Here is a 20,860-nt window from a genome sequence, read left to right as displayed (position 1 = left end):
ACAAAAAAAAAAGGGGGTTAACATCTATTTACAGGGGACTGGTTAAGTAATTTATGCTACATAACTGCAATGGGGTGATGCAGACTTGTGAAAAAGAGGGGCGCCTGGGCGACTCAGTCAGTTAAGTGTCTGACTCTCCATCTCAGCTCAGGCCTTGATGTCAGAGTTTTGAGTTCAAGCCCCATGTTGGAGCCTACTTAAAAGGAAAGAAAAATAATGCAGACTTATATGAATTAATATCCCCTAACCACAGGCTTCTCTGGCATGGATCGAAGCCAACTAACTGGTTCAAAAGACGGTAGTCTTTGTTAAGGAATGAAGTGACCAGGCCTCCCTAGAGATCCTTCCCAATGGTGCAAAGGCATTAAGAATAAAGATTTACCCAGAGAGAGGGTGGTGACCAGGCATGACCAGGCATGCGGCAGAGGAAATTTGAAGCCCGGGGCCTTGAAGATAACTGGGCTCTCTTGCCAGCCCTGGACAAAGAGAGTATAGTTTTGGGGGAAAACATTACTGTCCTTCTGTCTGCAGTTGGACAGCCTCCAGGCTGCAGGGAGGTTTTGGTCTCTGAGTACAGTCAATAGTACCCATTGGTCTGGTAGCTTGAGCAGAAGTTAAGCTGCAAATATATGTATGTTGGAACTGTTCGGGGAATGGAGGTCATAATAAGCAAACACGGAAAACCTACTGCCTTGAGACATTTAGTAACAGCTGTGCTCCCTGCAGAACAGGTTTCCTCATTGCCTAGGTCTGAGAGCATCTCCTGGGTCCTCCCTGTTAGAATGCTGAGTGTCCATGGAGAGTTTGAGATGAGGAGAGAGAAGGCCATCTTCCAGCTGAGACGGTGCAGTGATCATGCAAGGCACTACAACCACAGCAGCCGTGGTGAGGTAGCACGGAGGGCCTGGTGTCTGTCAGAGCCAGGACTATGGGTGACGTGCTTCCACTGAGCGAACCAGACACGGACTTGAGTGTCATTATGACCTGTGCTTGTGACATCTTTCCTCAAGAAGAGCACAAGCTGAACTTATGTTTACATATTCTTCACAATATGGAAGGAAACATTGACTGAGGCATTCCCATGCCTAGAGACATCTCATTGTATGTATATACATATATACACACACATATATATATACACATATATACATGTACGTGTATATGCGTATTCCAGTCAAGATAGGCTAGATAGGCTACATGAACACATAACCCCAAAATATTATTGACTTAACATGAACAAAGCTTACATCACAATCCAGTGTAGGAAGGGAGCTCTCTTGGGCAACTCCTCCAAGTGGTGACTTGGCAATTCATCTTAAATCCCATCAGCTTGGGACTCCTGGGTGGCTCAGCGGTTGAGTGTCTGCCTTCGGCTCAGGTCCTGATCCTGGGATCCGGGATCGAGTCCCATATCAGGCTCCCTGCAGGGAGCCTGCTACTCCCTCTGCCTGTCTCTCTGCCTCTGTGTGTGTGTGTGTGTGTGTGTCATGAATAAATAAATAACATCTCTTTTAAAAAGTTAAAATAAAATAAAATACCATTAGCTTCAACATATGACCTCAGCACTTGCCACAAAGGGAGAAAGGAGTATTTATAAGACCACACAGGGGGATTTGTGGTTAAGTCTACAAGCACTATTTGTTACTTCTGCTACATCCCAGAGGCAGAACCCAGTCACATGGCTCCATCCTAACCACAAGGGAGCCTGGGAAATGTGGGGAAATGTTATCTTTTATGTGCCAGGAAGAGAAAATGAAATTGATGAGTCTTTTCCACAAGCTTCTACAGGTTGGAGTTATTTCATAAGGTTTTTCTTCTCATTGTGATTTGCATTTGATACTGTTTAGGCTGGCTTCTTGCCTTGTGGTATATTTAATAACACCCACAGGTAGCATCCCATTCTCACGACAGCATTATGAGTTGTCAGGACAGGTATTATTATACACATTTTATAGTTTGAGGACCCTGAGGCCCAGAGTAGTTACATGACTTGTCCAAAGTCACATATTACTAAGTGAGAGAGCCCTCTGTCACATTAGTGTCTCTCCACTATACCACATTGTCTTCCACAGAAGCTCAAACTAGATTAGGCACAGATCTTGATACACAAACACAAGTCTGCCAGAAGCATATCTTTATTCCACTACAATCAACCTACTTTATCTTCTAAGCTCTGGCTTTATGTTGGAAGGTGTTAGCAATGACTTCCATCATTTTGGTATTTCTCTACCTTTAAGGGTATATCTAAGTTTGGGTGGGATGCAGCATGGGTATACAGGTTAGTGCATATTATTGGAGATCCATTTATTCCTTAAGTCAGGTTTGAGGAGGCACCAGCCAAGATGTCTACAGCTCCTTCTAGTCTTCCCGCTGATACTGATGTATCTGTGCCTCCTTCCTGTTCTCCTGGCCCATTTGTGTCCAGAAGCTCCCTGCTACTTTGGAGCCACTCCAGGGTCTAGGAACTTCCGTGGGTGCCCACCACATAGCCATTCTCCTCCTCGGGCTCATTGTCTTCCTGAGGTAGAAGGGCAGGGTAGGAAGAAAGGACCCGTTTATGCCTTTGCTCTCTCGCTTTTCATCCATCTCTCCTCCTACCCCAGCGAAGTGTTTCTAGTCTTCCAAGAAAGCCCCACTCTCCTCAGATCTTTTCCTTCTAAATCCTTTGGCTATATTCCAAATCCTCTCCAGCCCTCTGAGAGCTTTTATAATACAAAACACAACTCACAGAAGTTTTGTTCTTGTTTCACTTTTTACCCTATCACGGCATTCCTCTACCTTAAGGCAGTGAGACAAAGGCCTGCAATCCAAAGCATGGGGGTGGGGATAGGGAACTACCAAGAGAAAAAAAAAATTTTTCTTGATCACATGTGTATCACATTTAACTTCATCAGGTCCTTGTCTGTATCACTTTCCTAAAACTAACAGGAGAAGAAGCATTGATGGGAGTTCTTCTATTGGGGGAACTCGCAGATTAAGCCCTTTCCTGCTTGATTGGTCTTTTTTTTTTTTTTTTAGATTGTATTTATTTATTCACGAGAGACACAGAGAGAGAGGCAGAGACATAGGTAGAAGGAGAAGCAGGCTCCATCCAGGGAGCCCGATGTGGGACTCGATTCCATCCTGAGCCAAAGGCAGATGCTCAACAGCGGAGCCACCCAGGCATCCCTGATTGGTCCTTAAAGGTACATTATCCCCTCCCACCTCAACCTGATGGCTCCACCCTTGATGACTTGACCCTACACTGTTGGTGATCAGGTTTTCACTTAAGAATTGGGAACCTGGGGGAGCCAGGGTGGCTCATTCGGTGAAGCAGGAGACTCTTAGGTTGGGCTCAGGTCATGATCTCTGGGTTGGGAGATGGAGCCCCAGTCTGGATCTGGGCTTAGTGGAGAAGTCTGTGTGAAGATTCTCTCCCTCTGCCCCTTCCCCCACTTGTGCGTGTGTGCTCGCATGGGCTCTCTCTCTTGCTCTCTCTGGCTCTCTCTCTCTCTTCTCTCTTGCTCTCATTCTCGCTATCAAATAAATAAAACTTAAAAAAAAATTGAGAACCTGGTTTTTTTAGAGGAAGACTCAGAGTTTCAAAAGCCTGTCAGTGGATGATTTACTAGTGTTCCAAATGCGGAAAAGGTGATTTGTTTCTCTGAAGGTTTTAGTGTTTATCACTTCCCCTGGCACACACCCTAGAGTAAATCTGGTCCCAGGGGGGACAGGTCATCGTATGGTAAGCACACCCACAGTGCTGAATAAGGAAGTCTTCCAACAGTGAAAGTAGAAGGATCACCTACTGCTGGTGAAAGCTGGAGAACTTAGACCAAATGAGGTGAAGAGATGCTGCATTAAAGCAAAACATCATTTAAAAAATTCTGTTTGGTATCAAATCCTGTGGGTAAAGTGGATTTTAAAATCATTTCATAGCACACTGGGCTTTCAAAAGATGTTTGTTTTAAAGAATACAGTTGGCTTGTGGTCAAAAAATGAAGTTCAGTTATGCACAGTAACAACTGTAGTATAATTAGCAGCCACAGAATACCAGGTGTCCAACCAAGCCTTTTCTACCCATTTAAGAGAGCCAAGCCCAGCAAAAAGGCCCTGCCTAGCCAGACCCAGTAGTTCAAAAGCTCAGCCTTTGTTATCAGGAAGGAATTAATTCAAAGAGTAAAGCCATGAATGGGCACAACCAGGCATTTTGTCATAAACACCCTATTGTTAATACATGTTGGGAGCTGAACTTTCTCACATTTGAAGGAGGCCTGCTTGAGAGGGAATTTAAACAAGCCAGGCTTAAGGTTGTTTTCTTTTCCTTTTTAGATTTCTGATGATATATCTATGGGATGTGCACAGTAGAAAGGTGCTGGCCTTGGAGTCCAAAGGCTCCCTCCCTCAACTATCATTTGACCTAAGAATTACAGTGTTCCCAGTTCTTTGAACAGATCACCTTAGTGTCAAGGGAATGAAAGTGCAGAGAACAGACAAAACACAGAAGTGTTATAGGGAAGAAACATATTAAGAGACCTAACAATGCACTTCCTCATTATATGTAAGGAAACTATTTCCGAGATTCCTTGAGCTATAAAAAGCCAAGTGAATTTGCTTAAGTTAATAAATGTTATTTAATTATATAATGACAGTACTGCAGCAAAATGTTTTGTTTCCTCTCTTTTTATTGCTTCCTGTTAGTTATTGAGAGAAGAAATCCAATGTAACTTTTTTATACTCCACTAATGACAAGGCTACCTCATTTGTTTTGTTTGTGCTTCACAATACATGCGTATATGTGTATATCATCAAATTGAATAAGACGGCCACATTGTGTGGTTGCTACAAACACAGGTATAAGGCTGAAGATTGATCCCAGTTTTGCTGAGCAAGACCCCATTATAAAAGCCGTTTGCTATGCTTTAGAATTGGTCGTTGCATCCTGAGAGAAAAAGCAAAACATCAATTCTGAGAACAACTGAAAAATCTGAGGTATAAAGCTTGTTGCCCTCTCCTAACCCTGGGATGAGAATGAAGTTCTACTTTCAGCTAAGGTGACCCATTTCCCTTGGTCTGTCAGTGCTCCATATCCCAAAACAGTGTGGGCCCCCCCCCCCCCCCGGCTCAGCTGATGGAGTACATGAGCCCTCTGTGCTTCTTTGCCAGTAGTGACAGAGGACACAGCAGTATAGTGTGACGCCACTGAGCAGGTAGTGTGATGGGGACCGTTCTGAGCACCTTCTCACCTAGTCCTCTCTGCACACTTTTCTAGGTGGGTGCTTATCTGCCTTTCATACATGAGGAGACTGAGGAAAAGACAGTAAGTTATTAGGCTTAACCATGTGGAATTCCTGTTTTTTGCAGGTCAGAAGGTCTAATATTGGTAAGTTTATGTGATTCAATCCACTACTTGCCCATTCTTACAGAGTCAGCAGGGGGGATGCCAGAGTTTGAATTTTCAAGTACCTCAAAGTGATAGTTGCATAGCCATATTTCGGATGATAAACTGGGGCTCACGGCAAATGCATTTAAAAATAAATAAATAGTGCAATCAGTAGACTACTTCCTTTCTTCTGTGGTCTCTGGTTTCAACTACTGACTTTATTCACGTCACAATTTAAAAGTTGGCTCAGGTCAGACAGGAATGCCCTGCCTGTGGCTACGGTTCCTTCTGTGCAGCTGAAACCAGCCCATCAAACCAGCTCTCTCAGGCTGGCTGCCTCAAAATGTCTGTCTGGAAACATCTCCCTTCCAGGATGACACAGAGCCACACACCCCATCTCCCCAGCTGAACTCCCACCATTAGAGCCACTGGGCTACAGCCACACGTCTTCCTCTCAGAGCCATTGTTAAAATTCCTCTGTGAACACCATCATCCTTTCCTGTTAACACACCAATGATTAGCTTTATCATCAGATTACTTGAACTCCAGACTTGGATCAAGTGAATTTTGTTTGAGAGCTGATGGGTGAGGTCAGGAGCATGCCAGGGAGTCATGAGCTGTTAGATGTGGCAGTAGCTTTAGAAGCTGTAATGGCCAATCTCAGCATTTCACAGCTGAGGAAACATTCAGGTGCCAAAGCCTTGGCATCTTGATTTTGAGGGTGACCAACCACCCCAGTTTGCCTGGGCCTGGAGAATCTCCTGGCATGTGGGACTTTCGATGCCCATACTGGGAGAGTCTAAGATGAACCAGGACTAGTGGGCCTCTCTACTTCATTTGGAGCCTCAGTGCTCCTGCTGCTTCTCCTGCTTCTCTGGGCAGGTGAGACTTGAGCAGGGCCCTTGCAGCAGGGGCTTCAAAGCTGCTCAGATGGCTCAGAAATGCCCAGTGGGAAGTAACAGCAAACACAAATTTACATGGCACAATTTAACCAAGGTGAGCTGCCGGAGTGATGGGTGTCTAGGCATGAACACGATGCCACAAGGAGCAGCCATGGGGGTAAGGTTGTATCTGCCTCCTGACTGAACCCTGAGCCTCTTGGGGCCACAGCTTTTGGGAAAGCTGGTTCAATTGGGCCAGTCTGTGAAAATTAGGCTGAGGTCTGGTTTACTCACTTTATAGAGATGAGCTGCTGCCTAAGCCGTGGCCGAGCAGTGCACAGAGTCTGCAAGGAGAGGGCCGCTCCTGTGTGTCCGCAGGAAGGACTGAATGCAGAAGTACTTGGGCAGGGAGAAGGGTCAGCAGGGGTGCCCCAGCACTTCCTTTTTCAGAATTTTTGTCATTCAGAGGTTTTGAATCCTGCAATAAGCAGTCATTCTTGGCTAACGTTGGACTTTTTCCCTCAAATGTCATGCACCTCGTTTTTAAACATTTCTTAGTTTTACTTCTCTTCCTGGTCTATTTTGTCCACCAGCTCTTGGTTGCTTGGTAGTTGTCTTCCCCACCAGACCTCCTGCTTGCTTGCTTTTTTTTCTTAAGATTTCATTCCTTTATTCATGAGAGACACAGAGAGGCAGAGACACAGGCCAAGGGAGAAGCAGGCTCCCTGTGGGGAGCTTGATGTGGGGTTCAATACCAGGATCCTGGGGGATCACACCCTGAGCCAAAGACAGACGCTTAACCACTGAGCCACCCAGATGTCCCCAGGCCTCCTGCTTTCCAGCACCCAGCCTCTAGTTCATGTCCTAAATGTGGGGGTGAGTGGGTGTTGAATAGAGAAAGGATGGAGAGAGGGAGGCAAGGGAGGAACAATGCAGGATCCCAGTGAGGCAGGACAGTACAAGCTGTCTTTAATATCCCCTTGTCTGCATGCCCTCCTTGAAGCTCCGCCCCCAGCCCCTGCCCCCTACACACACCTACTGGGATCTAAATATCTCATGATCCTCCCTTGTTCTCAACCACTCCTGAAACGTCCTTCTTAGTGCCCAAATAACAGATTTATTGATCAAGTGAACTCATCACTTTTAATGGGAACTGAAGTCAGACATGAAGACCTCGAAAGTAGATCTTAACTGTGACCTGTACAGTTAATATTCCTTCTAGGTTGCCTTACCACTTTGGTGAACCTAATTCCAGTGGAAGGATTTGAAATGGGGGGAGGAGGCGGGCAGCATAGTGGAGGATTATTTTGGGAAGAGTTCTGTGGCAAGTGTTGCCAGATTTAGCAAAGAAAAATTCTGGATGCCTGGTTGAATTGGAACTGCACATAAACAATAAATCTTTTTTTTTTTTTTTTTTAGTATAAGGATGTCCCTCCCTTGCAATATTTGTGATATACTAAAATTTACTCATTGTTTCTCTGAAATTCAGATTTAACTCAGTGCCCTATATTTTATCTGGCAACCCTGTGACCCATGATGTCTCCTAAATATGTAGCCGGTGCAGTAGAAGGCCGGGATTGCTACGGAGTTTGGAACACTTTCCAAATGTCTGGCAGAAAGGAACCAGTCCATCGGAGAGGGTATCACGGGGTGCAGTCAGGTGAACTCTCTGCTCTCAAGGCCAAGCCTGCTGATGCACGGGGGCATCTGAAGTAGGCCTGACCAAAAACCCCTGGAGACTGGCCAGGGTGCCAGTGAAAAGGCAGTCTTCTGCTGGATCCTTCCCAGAAGATACAGTGTCTGGTTCCGGTGCTGACAACTAACCTGTCTGATGGCCATTGCACTAAAACATTATTTTTAGATCTGAGGAAGGAGTGGCAGGGTTTTAAAAATAAGGCACTAGATGTAGGGAGAGCTACATCCGAGAGGCTTAGTCCTGACCTAAGGCCATGGGCCTGCTAGCATGAGACCTGGAAAAGATTAGTACTGGCAGCTTTCTACAAAAAAAAATTGCCTAATACTGAGGCCCCACACTTTTCTTACAGATATCAGACTGTGATGCTGCTTCAGGAAAATTGCTTTTTACAACCTATAATTATTTTCCCCCCAACTAATAAAGAGAGTGTTTTGTTATCTGGTTTTGGCTTCTGCACTAGATTTTACCCTGTCTGCTCTTTCAGATCTCCCGTCAGGCCTTCTTCTCCACCCTGCTCTGTGTTCTGGGAAGCTGACCCTTAGGGACACCCTCCTCCTCTGTCTTCTGGTTAGACATCAACAACAAGAGACAAGAGACATCAGCAAGAGACTGGACAGTGGGAGGACCAATACGTCAGAAGAATAGTTTTAGTATGGTTGGTGTTTATGAAAACGCTCACAGTTTCAAGAACCTGACGCAAAGCACTTGAAATAGGAACAGCTGAATCCTTCTTTAACACGATAAAATCTATGTCATCCCAAAGGCCTGCATTCTGCTTGAGAGAGAAACAGTAGGGGCAGCCCCACTAAAGTTAGGCATGATCTCTATCGCCATTATTATCTAAAATTTCACTGATGGTGTTACCAGTAACAATTAGACACGATAAAGATTTCAAGTATAGAAATGGAAAAGGAAAAAAAAAAATACTCACTCTTTGCAGGTGATATGATTACGTCCAAGAAATTCAAGTGACAAATTATTAGAAACACTGAGAAAATTTAATAAAGTAGAAGGATGCAAAATTAATATACAGAAACCAATCAATGTAATATATACAAACAATATCTTATTAGAAGACAGAAAGATGAAGGAACATGCTTGCTTGATTTTTTTTTTTTAAATACTTACATTTAAAGTAGCAACAAAGAAGAGAAAATATCTAGGAATAAGTTTAACAAGAAATATAAAAGCTCTATATGTAGAAAAGTTTAAAACAAAACCAAAGGGCCCCCAAAAAATTTGAACAAGTGGAAATACATATCTGGATAGGAAAATTCTAAACAGTTAAAATGTCACTTTCTCTAACTTCATTTAAAATTTTAGCACGGGGCGCCTAGGTGGCTCAGTCCGTTGAGTGTTGGAATCTTGATTTCGGCTCAGGTCATGATCTCAGGGTTGTAGGATCGAGTCCTGCTTCGGGCTCCATACTCAGAGGGGAGTCTGCTTGAGATTCACTTCCTCTGCCCCTCCCCTGCTCACACACATTCTCCCTCTAAAATAAATAAGTAAATCTTAAAAAAAATTTTTTTTTAACACAGTCCCCAAAAAATATCAACTTTTGTTCTTTTTTGAACTTGACAAAATAATCCTCAAATCTGTATTGGGAACAGGAGGAGAATAGCCAGGGAAGTTCTGAAAAAAAGAGAAATATGTTCTTCTGTGTGTGACAGAAGGTGGAATGGTTAACCCTACTAGATATTAAAATACATTAAAAAGCCTCAGTAATTAAAGCAGTTTCGACCTAGTCCATAACCGAACATACAGATGAGTGGAACAGATGAGAATATTCTGATATAGACCCAAAGAGATACAGGAATTAGTATGTGATAAAGGTGACATTGTAAATCGCCAGGGAAAAGAAACTATTCAATAAGTAACATTGGTATAACTGAATAGCCATCTGGAATAAAACTGGGTCCATACTTCACACTATTCAATAAAGTACATTACAAAGATATTATGTAAGTATTTAAAAGTAAAAAATTATAACTAAAATCACTAGAAGAGGGACGCCTGGGTAGCTCAGTTGGTTAAGCATCCAGCTCTTGATTTCAATTCACATCATGATCTCAGCGTTGTGAGATCAAACCCTAGATAGGGCTCTGCACTGAATGTGGAGCCTGCTTAAAATTCTCTCTCTCTCCTTCTCCCCTTCCTCTCAAAGAAATAAATAAAACAAAATCACTAGAAGAGGGCTGGCTCAGTTAGAAGAACATGTGACTCTTAATTACAGGTTGGTGAGTTTGAGTCCCATGTTGGGTGTAGAGGTTGCTAAATATAAATAAACTTAAAAAAAAGAATTTATAGTATCTAAATAATAATAATAATAAAATCACTAGAGGAAAACTATAGGAGAATTTCTTTATAACCTTGGAAGGTCTCTGTAAATGTGACTGAAAATCCAGAAGCCATTTAAAAATTGATAAATTTGATTACATAAAAAAAGTTTCTTTTGAGAATAAGAAAAATCACCATAATTAAAGTTAAAAAATAAATGACAAACTGGGAAAAAGAGTTTTCAACTCATATAACAAAGCACTAATATCCCTTGTATACAAAGCACTACTAGAAATGAGAAAGACAAAAAGTTGACAACGAAAGAGAAAAATGGGCAATGGAAATGAATAAACAACCAAAGGGTTCTGGTACAGGTTCCATCAAGCAATACCAGTTGGGTGTTCTACAATTTAACTCCATTCTGACACTATTTACCAGGAGACAGACACCCTCAAATCCCATAGGTTTAAGGATTCAGTCCTATAAGACTGCCAGCCCTCTACTTCAGATTCCAAAAGCAAGTCCACGTTGTCACCTGTGCTTCTAAAGATGGGTTATAAATCAGAGGTTCCAACAACCTTCTTCTTGGGTTTGACTAATTTTCTAGAGCAACCCACAGAACTCAAAGAAACATTTTACTTCCTAGATTACCTATTTATTATAAAAGGATAGAACTCAGGAGTAGCCAGATGGAAGAGATGCATAAGGCAAGGTATAAAGAAAGTCATGGAGTTTCCATACTCTCTGAGAGCTCTATCTTCCCAGAATCTCCACATGTTCACCAACCCGGAAGCTCTCTGAACCCCTTCCTTTAAGGCTTTTTTTTTTTTTATGGAGGCTTCATTACATGGGCACGGTTGATTAGGTTATATTGGCCACTAGTGACTGAATGCAATGTCCAGTTCCTCTCCATCCCAGGAGGTCAGGGGGTTGTGACTGAAATTTCCAAGCCTCTAATCATTAGGTTGGCTCCCTTGGCAACCAACCCCCATCTTTGCGTGCCTTCCAAATGTCACCTCGTTAACATAACAAAAGATATCTCTATTGTGACTCATCACTTAGGAAATTCCAAGAATTGTAGGAGCTCTGCCAGAAACTTATGAGGACCAAATGCATATTTCTTATTATAAATCACAAAGTCACAACCCACAGAAAAGTTCATAAATATATGAAGAGAGGGATCCCTGGGTGGCGCAGCGGTTTGGCGCCTGCCTTTGGCCCATGGCGCGATCCTGGAGACCCGGGATTGAATCCCACATCGGGCTCCCGGTGCATGGAGCCTGCTTCTCCCTCTGCCTACGTCTCTGCCCCTCTCTCTCTCTCTCTCTCTGTGACTATCATAAATAAATAAAAATTAAAAAAATATATTAAAAATATATATATATGAAGAGATATTCAACTTCACTCATAAGAGAAATGCAAATTAAAACTGTTGGTATATCATTTTTCATATATGAGATTTTCAAACATTTAAAAGTTTCATTATCTTTGTGGGATTGTAAATTGATATAACTCCTTGGAGGTCAATTTGGCAAAATCCATCAATCTTACAAATGCACATATCCTTTGACCCAACGATTCCTTGTAATCAAATATATGCTATGAATATGTTTGACACATAAAATGACCGGGGTATAAGGTTATTCACTGTAGCATTACTTGTAATAGCAAAATTGGAAACAACTCAATGTCCATCAATATGAAACTGGTTAAGTAACTCATAATGCATTCTGTATAAAGGAATATTATGCAGCCATAAAAAGATAGAAATACATAAAAAAGAAAGAAAGGAGATGCTGTACTGATATGTAAAAATCTCCAAAACACAGTATGCACTGTCTACTACCTTTTGTGTGAAAAAAGAAAAAAAAACCATATATGTGTTTGTATATACATAAACTACTTTAAAATGATAATCCAAGAAACCAGTAACAGTGGATCTGGAAGAGATCTAATGAATGGGAGATAAAGAAGGGAGAGAAACCTTCACCCTTCATATTTTTTAAATATTTGTATCATGTTCATACATTACCTATTCAAATATTGAATATTGTAGAAGTGCTTGTGGAAAAAATCAAATACAGAAATGCCTAAGGTAGGAGTTGAATGTTCCCCTACCCTTAAACCTACTCAGAGAAAACCAATGCGAACAGACAGCTACTGACCTGAAAATATTTCATCATTGAGAAGGAGATAGGAAAAAAAAAAAAGAGAAGGAGATAGGATACTTTTTAAAAAAATCTTGTAGTAGCCGAAGACAACACTATTTTCTGAGTCTCTGAAATGTCGTGGCACTGCCAAATCCACTTAGAACAAAGATAAGCAGTTGAAATAAATATTGACCTCCTTCTGCACACTCACCATAAGCCACTGGGCTTACATAGCACATCCAATGTGTAAGTTCGGGTATATATAAAATTAGAACTGGAAAATAATTCTGAATTAGGTAGCAATGTAAAAGTGAATGGTAGAGGCCATTAGCTCTAATGGGCTAAGTATTATGTGGATGTGAAATTAAGACATTAACATTTCAGCAAATGAAAATGTTTATGTAGTCTGAAAATTCTTGGCAATAGAACTACCGAATTCAGCCAGCAAAGGCTTCTAAATTACAAACATAAAAGGGTTTCAAAGAACACTAAAAATTATTCCTAATTTTCCACTGCTGTTATTAGAAATTAATTAGAAATATTTTCTAACTGGAATCTGACATTCCACTAGTGCAATGAAGCAAATATCACATTATGAAGAGCTCCTCAAGATCATGTTCCTTTGACTCAGAAAATTCCTTGATGAGTAGTAAATGATTGTTATAAATATCTATGAAAGAACCTATATAGCCTCCCCATTTCAAAATAAATATCAGGGTCTCTAGCAAACCAGCAGTTGATATTTTTAATAACATGTGCCTCATATAACACAACAAAACAGTGTTTATACAATACACTTTTACACTACTTTTATAAGAAGAGAGGAGTTGATGTTGAAAGAAACTTTAGAAATCAACAAGTCCATTCATACATTCATTCATTTAACAAATACTTATCAAATGTACCCATGTATCAGACAAAGTAAAAAGCAATAGGATAAAAATATGAATAGCATGGTTTTGCCCTTGAGAAACTTGCCTAACCTAACTCCTTTATTTTTTTTTTTAAAGATTTTATTTTTTTAATTTTTATTTATTTATGATAGTCACAGAGAGAGAGAGAGAGAGGCAGAGACACAGGCAGAGGGAGAAGCAGGCTCCATGCACCGGGAGCCTGACGTGGGATTCGATCCCGGGTCTCCAGGATCGCGCCCTGGGCCAAAGGCAGGCGCCAAACTGCTGCGCCACCCAGGGATCCCCTATTTTTATTTTGAAGAATCACTAGGTCTCTCGAGTTCAGACCAGTAATTTTTTTGATTATGCCAAACATCAAGCATTTATGAAAATAATGAAATCTAAAAGAATGGCAATTGCCCATTATTACTTCAATGCTTCTCACATAATAATTTTTGGGTTTTGGATTATCATTTCAGAGGATCTAACTGCTCTTCATCTTCCCAAGTAACTTTATATACATTATGACAGCTTCACAAAACTTTCATTTCACAGATGAGGAAATTGATGTCAGTGAGATTAATCAACCTTCCCTACATCACACGGCTAGTGAGTGAACCCAGACCTGTCTGTCTCTAGTGCTCATATTCTTTCCACCATAATACCCAGCAGGTTCGTCAAAATGTCAGCTTTAGAAATTGTAATTAGTATTAATACTTTAAGAATACCTGATTATCATTTTGATTGTTAAAATTCTGCTACTGCACAGAGAATTTCTTAGAGAAAAGCACATTGTAACTGTACACAATGTATTTCTGAGCTCCTTAATGACAGTTCAAGAAAACCATGAAATGACACTGGATAACTATTCATTTTGGTTATTACAATACTCTCCATTAAAATGATCAATGTATAAATGAGGTTAGTTGGTTTTTTCCAACATCTATTCCTTTACCTTTTTATCCTCAAACCTTCCAACAGTCTGATCTTTTGTACATTTGAATTGCTTTGCTCTATGTCTTTTGAATATCCATATCAAGTCACTATATTTTTTAAGTTACTATCATATTTTTACATTATATTATTATTACATTCTTTAAAAAGGTACCCGATTTTTTTTCTTTTAGCCACATTGATGTGACTCTCCTCCTAAAACACATACTCCTCTACTTTTAAGCCTTCCAAGGAGCAAGACATTCACTTTACAGTGAATTATTGATGCATAGCTCACTCAGAGCAGGGTTTGGATTTTTGCAATCATGAAGATGATCTATAGTAAAAGAGATAATGTGAGTACAGTCCTGTGATTGAATCTGCCACTGATTGTCAGTTAGTTTTGAAGAACCTTAGACCTTGGAATCAGACCATAAAATCTGAATCTCATTCCGTAGAGTCATATTCTTCAAATTCATCCGTGAGCAACTAGCAATCACATACAAGTTTCTAGGGGCCCTTGTAATTTCTTTATTTTTTAAATGTATTTATAGATTTGGATCACTAGGAGAAGGTTAGTAAGCAGCAATTAAGAAAGAAAAGGAAAAATGTGGAAATCTTAAATTGAATTTCAACATAAAAACTATAGTACAGTGTATATAGCTTTATTATACCCCAATAGCATGGAATTATGCTACACCCTCAAAGTATGCCATACACTTAAATGAAGTCCATGGCAAAAATTATGGTACAGATCATAGTCCCTACGTTATTGAAGTATTCACAAATACTTAATTTATTGTGAATAAATTATTGCAAATAATGATTGGGTGGTATCTTGGGACCTACGTTGGCCCAATGAAAAAGTAAAGGTTTTGGAATGAGCTAAACCTAGGATTTCATAGTAGTAGGTGCCCAATAAACTCAAGTCTCACATGGGATACTTCACAGAGTACATGTAATGATTTTTTATTAAATTGAATTGATTAAAAGGAAATTAAGTGTTGGCGTTATATGACCTTCCTCCTGGAATGGACAACTGAAATTGAAAGGACATATTTCCTGCTGACAATACAATACTTACTTCCCCAGAACACTAAAACAGATCAACTTTAGCAAGCAATGTCTCCATAGTGTTCCTTTATGGAGAAGTTTATATTATACGCAGAAACTTCCTCTATCTTATAAATAAGTATTGTCACAAAATATCTATTCCGTGTTTAGGTCTTTGTTGTTATCATTGTTAATAAATCTTCAATGACCTTGTCAGGATAGTTAATAGAAAAGTTTAACCAATTCAGTTTAAATTGTTTATGGTATCAACTAGGGTTTCTAGGAGAGAGGAATCCGGGTGCCTGGGTGGTTCAGTCAGTTAAGTGTTTGCCTTTGACTCAGGTCATGATCTCAGGGTCCTGAGATCAAGCCTTATGTCATGCCTCCTGCTCAGCAGGGAGTCTATTTCTACCTTTGGCCCTCCTCCCACTCGTGTTCTCTCTCTCTCACTGTCTGAAATAAATAAATAAAACCCTTAAAAAACAAAACAAAAAGAGAGGAGTCAAGGAGGTTAAACAAAGAGGTAATAGTTTTTGCTTCTCAACAGAGTTCAGGAAGCATGAGTAAGTAGGTCCATCAATCCATGGAGCATGGAAGAAGTTCTGAAATATCAGTAGAAGGTAAAAGCTTAATATTTTGTAGTTTATTTACAAACTCAAATTTGCATTAATACACATATTTTATATTTTCTGGAATTTTACTGTCATTTAAATCAATAGTTAATGATATTTCCTTCCCATAATTCCTCTTTGATTATCTAACAGCAAAGTTTCTTTATTTTTATTTTATTTTATTTTCTTAGGGGGAGGGGGAAGGGGCAGAAGGAGAGGGAGAGAATCTTAAGCAGGCTCCACACCCAGCATGGAGCCAACGGAGGGGTGGGGGCTCAATTTCAGAACCTCGAGATCCTGACCTGAGCCAAAATCAAGAGTTGGACATTTAATGGACTGAGCCACCCTGGCACCCCTAATGGCAAAATTTATAACAATGATGCATAGTGTAGGGTTGTATCCCTTCCTCTCAGTCAATGTATAGGAAACATTATATTATACATTAAAACTGCTGTGCCAGGAAAAGATAATCAACATCTTTAGTCATAAGAGGAATTAAAATTAAATGCAAATTAAAACCACAATCACACACACAAATGACTATACCAAGTAATCTTAGCAAGAATGTGGAGACACTGGAACTCTAATAGATTGGGGAGGAGCAGAGGGAGAGGGATAGAGAGAGTCTCAAGCAGACACTCCACAGAGTGGGGAGACTGACTGGGGGCTTGACTCCACACCCTGAGATCATGACTGGAGCTGAAATCAAGAGATGGATACTTAATGGACTGAGCCACGCAGGTGCCCCTAGCAGATTCTTACAAAGTTAAAACATACTCCTACCATGTGACCCAACCATTCTACTCCTAGCAGAAATGAAATGTATATTCATACAAAGACTTGTATGTGAATGACCAGCAGCTTTATTCATAGCTTAAAAATGGAAACAACCCAGTGTCTATCAATTTGTGAATGAATAAACAAATAGTGCCACAACCATACAATAAATACTATTCAACAATAAAAAACGAGCAGCCCAGGTGGCTCAGTGATTTAGTGCTGCCTTCAGCCAAGGGCCTGATCCTGGAGACCCAGGATCGAGTCCCACATCAGGCTTCCTGCAGGGAGCCTGGTTCTCCCTCTGCCTGTGTCTTTGCCTCTCTCTCTCTCTCTCTCTCTCTCTCTGTGTCTCTCATGAATAAATAAATAAAATCTTAAAAAATAAAAGGAAACATCATACTATTAAAAAAACAATTAAGAGCAATTAACTATTAATAAATGCAAAAACATATGTATCAAATCTCAACTATGTGCAGTGAAAGAAGCCGATTTAAAGAGTACAAATTGGGGATCCCTGGGTGGCACAGCGGTTTAGCGTCTGCCTTTGGCGCAGGGCGCGATCCTGGAGACCCGGGATTGAATCCCACGTCGGGCTCCCAGTGCATGGAGCCTGCTTCTCCCTCTGCCTATGTCTCTGCCTCTCTCTCTCTCTCTCTCTGTGTGTGACTATCATAAATAAATAAAAGTTAAAAAAGAAAAAAAAAAGAGTACAAATTGTATGATTTCACTTACAGTATTCTAGAACATGCAAACTAATCCATAGTTCCAGAAAGTAGATCAGTGGTTGCCTGGGGATGGAATAGGGGACAGGGAGAAGCAGGCAAACTCTGGGAGTGATGGATATAGTTATCTTGATTGTGTTGATGGCTTCACACGTAAACATCAAAACTTATTAAAAAATTATTGTATGTCACCTAAACATAAAGTGGTTTTATTTTTTTAAGATTTATTTATTTCACTGAGAGAGTATGAGTGGGGGGAGGGGCCGAGGGAGAATATCTCAAGCAGACTCCCCACTGAGCTCAAAGCCTGACTCAGTGCTCAGTCCCACCACCCATGAGATCACCACCTTAGCCAAAAGGAAGATTCAGTTGCTCTACCGACTAAGTCACCCAGATGCCCCCTCAAGCTGTTTTTTTTTGGGGGGGAAGCAGTGTGCCGATTTTTCATAAAAATATAGAGACAACCCTGCCATTAGGTTGGCTAGATCCACTGCCTCTTTCTGCAGCAATCACCACTTCCTGGCTGTGAGCAATGGTGATGTTTAATTACTGGACCTCAAGGGTCTTGAGGATAGAATCCATGTTTAATTCATCTGGGTCGTCCCCTCAAACCCCCAACATGGTGACCCTCATCAACTGTTATTTTTTATTTTATTTATTTATTTTTAAGATTTTATTATTTATTCATGAGAATACACAGAGAGGAGACAGAGAGAGAGGCACAGGCACAGGCAGAGGGAGAAGCAGGCTCCATGCAGGGAGCCCAATGTGGGACTGGATCTGGGGTCTCCAGGGTCACTCCCTGGGATGAAGGCAGGCGCTAAACTGCTGAGCCATCTGGGCTGCCCAACTGTTATTTTTTAAATGAGTAAATTGCCTGGATACTTTTTAGCAAAACATTTCAGAAAACAGTTCTACCCAAATCCCCTCATAACCCTTGTTTTTTGTTCGTTTGTTTGTTGACATCTAAGGGAACCAGCAAATCTCTGTGCTTAAGGACTATAGTGCCAAAGCGACCTACTCAGTTGCTTACTAATTGCTTGGCCATAGATTAAAAAAATAGCTAGCTGCTTCCAGGCCTCCATGTCCTCATTTTTAGTGGAGTTAATAATATACCTATGTCATTGGTTTTCTGAGAGGATTAAATAAAACGATCCATGTAAAGTGCATGGCCCATAGTCAAAACCCTTATTTTATTTTATTTTATTTTATTTTATTTTATTTTATTTTATTTTATTTTATTATTAAGATTTTATTTATTTATTTGAGACAGAGATAGAGAGAGAACAAGCAGGGGAAGGGAAGGAAGGAAAGAGAGAAGCAGGCTCTCCACTGAATTGGAAGCCTGATGTGAGACTTGATCCTAGGACATGAAGGTCATGACCTGAGCCAAAGTCAGACACTTAACCAACTGAGCCACCCAGACACCCCTCAAAACTTAATTTTTAAAAGGCAAGTGAATTCATACATTTACCATTACAAACTTCTTAAAATTTATGAACCCCAGAGACTGAAATATTTTCTCTCTCTTCAGGAGAAGGAAATGTGATGAACAGATACCTAAACCTTACTAGGAAAGATAGCTTTCAACTGGCAGCAAAGTTACCTGCATGTTAAGCTTTTTAGAAGCACACAACCAGAGGAATTTAATTTATTGGAAGAAGTGCAAGACTTATAATAGTTTATAGTCTTTAAGTCTTTTTATAAAAGATTTTATTTATTTATTCATGAGAGACAGAGACAGAGAGACAGAGAGAGAGAGGCAGAGACACAGGCAGAGGGAGAAGCAGGTTCCACACAGGGAACCCATGTGGGACTCGATCCCAGGACCCCAGGATCACGCCCTGAGCCGAAGGCAGATGCTCAACCCCTGAGCCACCCAGGCGTCCCACTTTTAAGATTTTATTTGTTTATAGTCTTGTCAGTACATTTTATAAAAGGCTCCTAGACCTTTTAATTGAAACAGAAAAATAAAAACCCTACCATTAGGTAGAAAGGCCGAAGTTGCAAACGGTCCATTTAGTTTTTTCTTGCCCTTCACTTTGAGGTTCTTCTACATGTAGAAATTCTGTTCTCTTATTTGTTTGCAAGTTTTCTCTCTAGTGAAAAATACTCTATCATTCTGTCCACGGGGAATTAATTAAACAGAATGTGGAAAAATGTAATCTCCATGGAGCCTGCTGTCAGTAGTCTCAGTAAATATAGCACAGCCAAGGGACTCTACAGAGACCTGACCTAGAGTGGACTGAGCCTGGCTTTAGAATCGGCCAGCTTCAGAAAATAGTTTTCTTGAGCTTTGAGCAACTCACATCATCGTTTTGTAGCCCTCTGATTTATATTATTGGACCTACTCCTGTCTCCATGATTTGTAGGGAATATTTTTTAAATACATGAAATAATTATAACATTAATAAACTGAGTTATTAATCTCCTCCAAAAATAAGTTGCTGGCATGTAAATAAAATTTACAACTGACCTTTAGGGCTGGTCAGTACTAAATTTGCCTTTCAAAGTCCTAGTCAATTTGTTGCATGGGAAGAAAGTAATGCCAGGATCAGGAAATATTACTCCACTCCTGGCTCTGCCAATAGCTAGCTCTGTGATCACTGGTAACCACCTCACCCCTCAGTTTCCTCAAATGTAAAAGTAGAGAATCGGGCTAGATTAGTGAGGAAAAACACCTTGTGTGTGCCACTACTCCAGCCATTCTGTGTCTGTAGTAGATGTTATTAATCAATCACTGAAAGTTTTAAACCAAACTGGGAAGCTGCTTCTGAATTCTCAACAAAGCATCGTAGAGTTGGCAATCAAAGTAAAACTTACTTGCCGTCTTTGGGCCAGAAGATCTTTAAAGGTTCTTTTAACTCCAATATTTGGCTCAAAGGCCAAAATGAAAATCTATGAAATAGCAAATGCCAAAGGACAAATACCTTGGCAAATCTTACTTCTCTTTTGCACAGTCCAGTCTGAGAGTGTTAATAAAGACTTTGTCTGAAAGGCCCATCCATGAGGATACTTTGCTCTTCCATGATTGTATTCAGCTTTTTGTTTGTCCAAAATGAAAAGTTTCATTTTTCCCCCCAATTCTAAAAATGTTTACTGTAAATATTTGAACAGTGCAGAAAAATACAAAATAAAAGGAAAAGTTATCTGATATCTAACACCCATTATTAATATTTGGTAACTGGCCTTGCAGACATAGCTCTAGGTAAAAGTGTTTTTATGTACTCTATTTTTTTTTTATATGGCAAAGTTATGTATGGGCAAATTTGAGTATCACTCCAAAGCTGTGGTTTAGTCTCTACTCAATGTACTCAAAATTCCATCTTTGTCTCGGGGCTCTGATTCTGCTGAATGAAACTTTGCAAATATAGCAATAGATTGAAAGAGCAAAGGATCTTTAGACCCTTACCACATCCGTACTTAAAGATGTGGTCAAATTCTCCAGGCTCCACTCTAGTAAATACAGAATGGAAAGATTTACAAAGCCTGTGGTTAAAAT

At 40.4% G+C, this 20,860-nt stretch overlaps 1 protein-coding gene and 1 long non-coding RNA gene across 2 annotated transcripts in view; one reads left to right on the top strand and one right to left on the bottom strand.

Annotated features, from left to right (window-relative positions):
• Positions 1–6,678, bottom strand: part of LOC118350672 (uncharacterized) — a 30,814-nt gene extending 24,136 nt beyond the window's left edge. Inside the window, exon 1 of the long non-coding RNA XR_004804913.2 lies at positions 6,538–6,678. This is a non-coding gene — a long non-coding RNA (uncharacterized LOC118350672). The remainder of the gene's footprint in view (positions 1–6,537) is intronic.
• NFE2L2 (NFE2 like bZIP transcription factor 2) overlaps positions 1–20,860 on the top strand; it is a 142,303-nt gene that overhangs the window by 83,197 nt on the left and 38,246 nt on the right. The gene's annotated exons all lie outside the window — the stretch shown is intronic.

The sequence above is a fragment of the Canis lupus genome, chromosome 36, assembly GCF_003254725.2.
Source record: "Canis lupus dingo isolate Sandy chromosome 36, ASM325472v2, whole genome shotgun sequence".
Taxonomy (NCBI): domain Eukaryota; kingdom Metazoa; phylum Chordata; class Mammalia; order Carnivora; family Canidae; genus Canis; species Canis lupus.
This window is presented reverse-complemented; position numbering and strand designations above follow the sequence as displayed.